Source organism: Hyaena hyaena, unplaced genomic scaffold, assembly GCF_003009895.1.
Source record: "Hyaena hyaena isolate Hyena2069 unplaced genomic scaffold, ASM300989v1 scaffold_1623, whole genome shotgun sequence".
NCBI lineage: Eukaryota > Metazoa > Chordata > Mammalia > Carnivora > Hyaenidae > Hyaena > Hyaena hyaena.
In genome coordinates this window covers 155245-163574 of record NW_024082245.1, presented here as the reverse complement: position 1 = coordinate 163574, position 8330 = coordinate 155245, and positions in this window count along the sequence as shown.

Below are 8330 nucleotides of genomic sequence, written 5' to 3'. Positions count from 1 at the left end.
TTTACTGAATCTAAAATCAGGAAGAGTCCCACTTTCTTCTTCTCTGCTTTATAACTGTGGTTCTTACACTAAAACTCACTTTGAATATGTTTTTATGTGCGTAACATTTATATATAAATTTGCTTGTGAAAGAAAGGAAGAAGGGCCCTCATTCCTGGTAAAGAGAAGTGCAGGTACAAAGGCTGAGCATTCTACAGACGAAGTAGTTTAATTTGAATATGGGAATGCAATTTACAGCCTGAACTGAAGAGGCAGGCATTTTCAAGAGATGAAACCCAGACCAAGCCAGGAGCTGAGGCTGTAAGGAAAGGCAGGATCCCAAAGCACTGTGGCCATGCAAAGGAACCCAGGAACACAGCTGCCTTTCATGGTGCTAGTTAGGGACCCTGAGCAACCACTTATCCAAAATGAGACTAAGGGAAGCTGTATCAAACAGGAAGTAGATAAATCAGAATATGAGGAAAATATGTGTTTTTTTGTGTGATAAAAACACATAACACATAAAACACATAAAAGACATATAACACAAAAACTTTTCCAGCTTATTTTCACTATATATATATATATATATACATATATATGTATCAAATCATCACATTGTGCACATTAAACTTACACAATAATGTATGTCAATTATGTCTCAATAAAGCTGGAAAAATTTTACCAGCTGAATAAGTTTTTAAGTGTACAGTTCAGTGGTATTAAGTATATCCACACTGCTGTGCAACCATCATCACCATCCATTACCAGAACTCCTTTCATATTATAGAACTGAAACTCTGTACCCATTAAACACTAACTCCTCATTCCTTCCAAACCCTGGCAACCACCACTCTACTTTCTGTCTCTGTGAACTTGACTATTCTAGGTCCCGCATATAATGTAATCAGACATTATTTGTCCTTTTGTGGCTGGCTTACTATACTTAGCATGATGTCTTCAAGGTTCATCCATGTTGTAGCAGGTATCAAGATGTCCTTCTCTTTTAGGGCTGAATAATAGTTCACTGTAAAGATGTTCATAGAAATTTGGAATTGCAGTGGGCAAGGAACTGAGGAACAGTAAGTGTGATGTAGAAGGAAGAATCTAAAGCTTAAAGATTAAAATGAGAAGATTTTAAAGTGGATGATATAACCAAGGAATGGGTGTAGAGCAGGATCCTTGTGGTCCCTAAGGAAGGGGCAGAGGATTATCAATCAATTAAAAAAATTATGGGGAGGAGGAGTGAGCAAGTAGCATGAAAAACAGAAATTGGAACTCACAGGTAGTCCAGAGTTTTTGTAGCAGCTGAGAACTGGAGGAAAGGCAGTTTGGAAATAGGCAATGGATGCAGGGAGTTCAGAAGATGTGAGCAACTTATGTGTAATCAGTTTCTGCAGAATGATTCGGCAGAAGTCCAAGGGCATGCTGGCAGGTTGAGGGAGAGAGACCACGGTGCCTGTCTGGTTGGAAAGGGAAGAACAGTGGCTGGGGGAGGAGACAAAGGTGAAGGCTTTTGAATGAAGGTGATTGATGGGGGGATACCTGAGGGAGACCAGAGCTAGTGATGTTGGGGAGAGGGCAGTGAGAAGAGCTGAGTCTTAGAGAAAATAAGCAGAGAACAGCCATGGAAATAAAGCAGAGCAGAAGAACTAAAAGGCAGGAGACCACATAGGAGTCTAGAGAAAAAGAGGTAGCAGAGCTGTTGGCTTCCATCTCTGTATCTTCTCTGTGGCCATTTGGAAAGATAAATAACATGAATTGACATAGTTTAAAGAGACAAGTCAGGTTCCCAACCATCACTATAGGGAAAGAGAGCTGATAAGGACAAAGGAAAACTTGCTGAGTCCATAGGAGGAAGCAAGATAGACACAAAGTTGTGATTAGGGATGGATTTTAGGTAGATGGAGATATTAATACACTAAAAAATACCCCAACATGTGGAAATAGTGGAGCAAAGCATTCTTTAGGGGGTGGGACCATGTGTTTTTAATAACATTTTCTAATTTCCAAATTTTCTACAAGAGGGATGTTTTATTTGCCAGATGAAACAGTCCAGTTCTGTGTTTAGAGATAGTTGGGCACAAAACCAAAACAAAATGCTGAGCCATTTGGAAGATCCAACAGGGACTGAAACTGTACATTTATAGTGGAGCCAGTCAGCAGGTTTCTGTAGCTCTTTTCAATTACCTTCAGCAGCCCAACAACGATGTACTTGGAATAATAACATCACAAAGCCCACACATTTCTGAAACACTCATCATCTCAGCCACTTCCCAAGGCTCACAGTGCTGTTGTGTCAAATCTTAGGCAAGAAAACTGAGGCCTGGATTAAAGAACTTGCTTAATCCTAAGCAATTAAAAGGAGGAGCCACATAGGTCCAACTCCAACCTCATGCCCTGAAGTCCTTTTAGACAGAAGAGGGAAGGAGGTTCTGAGACTTGTGAAAGGGGCTAGAGGAAGCATTGTTGAGGGAGGGGCTAAACCTGGAAGGAGGAAGAGGTCAGGCCTGAAGATACAGTGGGATCTGAGGAAAGAGAAGGGTGAAAGAGTGCAGAACATAGTCAGAGATGGTGGAATCTCCAATTCAAGACTTCAGAGCAGGATGGTGTATTTCTGGCATATTTGATTGTTGTCATGGTTCAAAATGAGGTATATAAAGCCTTTATCTACATTTCATACCTAAGTAATATATTCATGTTATATTCATGCTTAGTTTTCTTAAAATACTATCATTATTGCAAGACTTCTTAAAATCACCCCTATTGTTTATCAAGTTCAAATTGGTTTTTATTTCTTTTAAGACATATTCATGTTTAAGTTGACTCTTTATTTCTTTTTTAAATATTTTTAAAGTTTTTATTTAAATTCCAGTTAACACAGTGCAATATTAGTTTCAGGTGTACAATATAATGATTCAACGCTTTCACACAACACCTGGTGCTCATCATGACACGTTCACTTCTTAATCCCCATCATCTGTTTCACCCATATCTCCTCCCCCAACCTCCACCTGTAAACATCAGTTTGTTTTCTTTAGTTAAGAGTCTGTTTCTTGATCTCTCTCTCTCACGCGAGCTCTCACTCTCTCGCTTTCTCCCTCCTCCTCTTTCTCTCCCTCCCTCTCCCTCTCTCCTTTTCTCCTTTGTTTTATTTCTTAAATTCTAACCTATGAGTGAAATCATATGGTATTTGCCTTTCTCCAATTGACTTAGTTCCTCATATAATCCTAGCTGAGAATTTTCTCCCTTGGGACTGATATCGACCAGAGCTTCTCCAGTGTGGGAAAAGACTGATGCTAGGCTATCATTCCTCTCTTTGGAGCTGGAGTAATTCATCTGTCAATCGGAGCAGAATAAATGTGGGTGCTCTGAACAGGGCCCTTTGCCATCTCTGCTTTGAAGCTACCTTCTGAACCATACAGCTTCCCAGTGCTGCTGTGGCTGATGTACTGTGAGGAAATCATGATGAGTGCCTGCCTATCGAAGACATATTCTCCACTCCAGATCTCAACAGCAATAAACCTAATATTTTGATTTCTACTCAGTTGGTTTTACCTCTTTCTGAAGTGGTTCTGACAGGAAAAAAAAAAGAATTGTTTTATTGATGTCTTAATCCTGAGCCACCAATTTTGCATGCTCATACACTGTCTTACATAATTACCCAATGTATGTGTGTGTTTCTTTTACACTCACAACTACTTTCTCTTCTTCATTTCCTCTCTTCTTTAAATTATGTCTTTTCCTTTATTGTCCAATGTGATATTTAAGAAGTCAATTTGGAGAGGTAATCTATGCAAATGTAAATATACTTAATACATAATCCTAAAGAATTTTTGGCAATTGTCCTAGAAATTATAATCTTGTATTTACTCAGCATAGCTTCAAGAGCACAGGCTCGGGGGTTAGATTGCATGTGGTGTTTTCTCACCTGTAAGTTAGGAAACTTGAAACATCTATTTGGATGCTTTCAGCTGTAAGCCACATTAGAGACTGTCTCCACTGGCTTAAATAATAAGGAAAATGATGTCCTTGGTAGATTAGGCTGCTGTTGCCAATTTTTCACTTTCCTGCATCCATATCCTTTGTCACATGACTGCAGAGACTTTCACAAGGGATGTTCACCTACCAACAGATGGCAGACTTTGCCATGGCTTGCTTGGTCATTGTGACATTAGGGGATGTGGCTTAAACAAAAACTTGAAATGTGCTTGCATACTGGGGCTTGCTCTCTTGCACTCCTGTCTTCACATACCCCAGCCAAGGGCATTGCCCAGAGGATGAGAGATACATGGTTTAAATATGAACCCAATTTGTAGCTTGGAACTAAGTCCACCTGAGTGCAGTCTAGATTACTCAACTCTCAGCCAACCTATAGAAATATGAAGTTGAAAAACGGATTGTGGTTTTCAGACACTGCATTTTAGGCAGGTTGTGAGGCAGCATAATCAGGACAATAACTAACTAATATATTTCCCTATGGAACCTAGAAATAGGGGCTGCTTTGCAGTGATTTCAATTAGTGGTTCAATGATGTAATTAAAGATCTGGAATTACTTTTTCTTCCCTTTACTCAGAAATTGTCTATTTCTCATCCTAGTGTTGCTTGGTTGTAACATGGCCATGGGAAAAAGGCCATCAAACGCATATGACATACCACAGCTTCCTATACAGTACCATGTCTTCCTTATGACTCTTGCTAAAAAGATAGACAGATTTCCCAGGAAGCCCATCAGACTGCTCACATCTCTAGCCAAAACTGGATTGTGTAATCACCATCTAACCAAATCACTAGCAAGGGGATGCTATAATTTTAGAATGCATATTTGAGGTGGAGATAGTGTCATCATTTGAGGGGAGCGAATGAACAAAAGTGGGATTCTATAAGCAAACTGAAAGGACAGAGAGAAACTGTCAGATAGGAACCAACAGTGACATCTTCATATGGATATTGTGAGAATATATACAAAGTGCTTAGAAAGGTGGCTTGTATGAAGTAAGCTCATACTACAGGCCATTTTTAGTTCACTTGTTAATTTTAATAATGAGATAGGATGGATAAGTAAAGATGAGACAGTTAATAAAGGGAGCTACAATGAATAAGAGGGCTTGTGTAACCCATGAATCACACAGACTACCTCAGCAACCAGCTGCCCAACAGTCCTAGACTATCTGCTTTCCAATTTGATGCACAGCCACAAGGTCCAGGGAATATATGTATTAGAAAAAGAAATGTTACTTTTGCTACATATACTTCTGTGTTTGTATGTATACTCATATATGTAATATATACTTATATACAGCATAAATATGTTTATATTTATATATAAAAATATATAGGCTTGGGACACTGGGGTGACTCAGTCAGTTGAGCGTCCAACTTCGGCTCAGGTTATGATCTCACAGTTTGTGAGTTCGAGCCTCACATCAGGCTCTGTCCTGACAGCTGGCAGCCTGGAGCCTGCTTTGGATTCTGTGTCTTCCTCTCTCTCTCTGCCCCTCCCCCATTCACACTCTGTTTCTCTCTCTCTCTCAAAAACAAATAAACATTTAAAAAGAATTGTTTTTAAGTAAAAATATATAGGCTCATTTTTATATATAGTTGACCTGTGAACAACATGGGGGTTGCTGCTGACCCCCAGCACTCCTGAAAATATGTGTATAACTTTTGACTCCTTCAAAACTTAACTAATAATAGCCTGCTGACCAGAAGCCTTACTGGTAACATAAAGAGTTGATTAAAATATACATATTTTGTATATGTATTACATACTGTATTCTTACAATAAAGTAAGCTAGAGGAAAAAATGTTAAGAAAATCATAAGGAAAAGGAAATGCACTTACTGTATTTATTTTTAAAAATCCACATATAAGTGGACTTATGCAGTTCAAACTTGCATTGTTCGAGGGTTAACTGTACATATAAATATTATGAACCTTCCAAAGAAACCTATACAATGCTCTTTTAAAACTTAATATATGTGGGGTGCCTGGGTGGCTCAGGGGGTTAAGTGTCCAAGTTAGGCTCAGGTCATGATCTCACAGTTTGTGAGTTCTAGCCCTGTGTTGGGCTCTGTGCTGACAGCTTGAAGCCTAGAGCCTACTTCGGATTCTGTGTCTCCTTCTCTCTCTGCCCCTCCTCCACTTGTGCTCTGTCTCTGTCTGTCTCTCAAAAATAAATAAATGTAAAAAATGTTTAAAAATAAAACTCAATATATGCAAAATACATATGCATATATACGCAAAATTATATAAATACAAAATAATTACATATGCGAGTATATTTTATATATAAATATTTTAATATACATTTTACATTTTAATATATAATAGGTTTATATATTATATTATATATTTATGTGTTTAAAATAATATACTAATATAAATAAATGCATATTTAGGTGTATACTCAGTTTTAAAAAACTATCTTATAAATTACTTCGGAAGGTTTTCTTATTTTCACAGCTGAAGTAATTAAAGAGGTAAACTGATGCTTACTGCTGACATTTATTTATGGTTTGAAAAGATCCAAACATAAAGTTACTACCATTAGCTGCTAGTTTAGTTGTTATACTGGTGAAGAAGTAAGGCTCCTGGGGCCAAAAGCACTATTCTCTGAGCAGCTGTTCTCATAACAACAGTAACTCAACAACTGTGTAGGGATCTTCTGCTAGTTCACCATGTCCCCTGTCTGCAGTGAAAACAAATCCCGTCATCCTGAACAAGTCTGCGGAGAAACTGCAGGGTGCAGAGCGCATCCACATGAAAGTTGTTGAGGGGCCAATTAGTCTGACCCAGCTCCTGAATCACAGCATGCCTGGCCTCCTTCTGATCAGGACATCTCCTGGCTAATTTAGATGTCCTAGGGGAGACCCCACGCAGCCCTTCATACAGCAAACTCAGCGCCTGGAGGAAGTCCCAGGTGCTAGGAGCGCTCAGGAAAGGGGAGCCAGGACTGGATAGGAGGGTGCACAGACTGTGGGGAAAGAAGCCCAGAGCACAACCAAGAGGGAAGATAATCTCTCTGGGTGAAGAGAACTTCCACCACAAAGGCATCAGGGAGAATGCTGGGGATGTGAACAGGTCCCAGGGCAGGGGCATGGCAGGTACCTTCTTCCTTGCAAGTCACTTCCCTGGTGGGATGGTAGAAATCAAAATGCCTGAGAATGTGGGGCATCAGCAGTCCTGGTTCTTTGCCCCATGGAGGATGTAAAACAGGCATAAAGGGGCAGCAGGCCCAGCTGTAACTAAGAGCAGTCTGGAGCTAAAGGTGCATCAGTGTGGCTTTGCCATTCAGCTAATATCCTGTTTACTAAGATAGCAGGGAAACGAATGTGTTTCACAGTTAATGATGGTGGTTAGGGCCTGTGTTCCTTCATCTAGTGTGCTGGACAAGTGGCCTTACTTAGTGCCCTCCTCACCTCACTGCTCACACCTGCGCAGGTTTACTCTGGCCTCCTACACTCCTCCATACAGATTGGGGAACTCCACCACCCTAAGTCCACAGGGTGCATTTCCATACCTTTCCTCTTTGGTCCCCATGGATGTGTTTAACTGCTGACTATACACTCCATGGTATCTGGTATCTGCTCTTATCAGTTTCTATGATCTTTCTTCCACCCTTCTCTGACTCTTCTTACAGACCTCATCCCTCTAAGTGCCTTTAAAGATGAATGTTGTCTGGATACATTGTGGCTTCTATACTGTGGTATGATAACACATTCACCACTCCAGTCTACCTGAGTATATTAACACTCAGAACAAGCTGTCACCGACCTCTTCCCAGAGCTGAACCTCCCATTCCCTTTTCCCAATGGGTTCTAGAAAGCACATATTTGGATGCCCTAGATACAGGTAAAACACAACCTAACCAGAAAATGAAACCATAGTTCTTCCTAAGCCTGCTTGCTCTCTTGAGCTAACTATTTTAATTAGTGGCATCTACTCATTCATATAAGCTGAAAACCTAGTTTCAAACAACTAATTAAGTTTTCCCTTCCCTTACTTAATCCAATTGATTCCTACCTGTCCATACTTCTTCAGCACAGGCCCCTGCCATTTTTACCTGGACTACTTGAAGAGCATTCCAATTTCCAGCCTGAAAGATACATCAACTTTCCACACCAAGTCATTATGAGCTCACAAACAAAATTTGAGCAGATTTTACCTGTTTGGAACCAGTTCACAATTCCTTCTCAACCAAGCTCTGTGCTTGTAGCTGCTTTAAGTTCCTGAAGGCCCACCTTCTTTTCCAATATATGGAAACCAACTTGATAATAAACTATTTAAGAAAAAAAAATCTTCACTTGTACTCTGCCTTCTATAGGAATGGCCCCGGACATAACTCTAT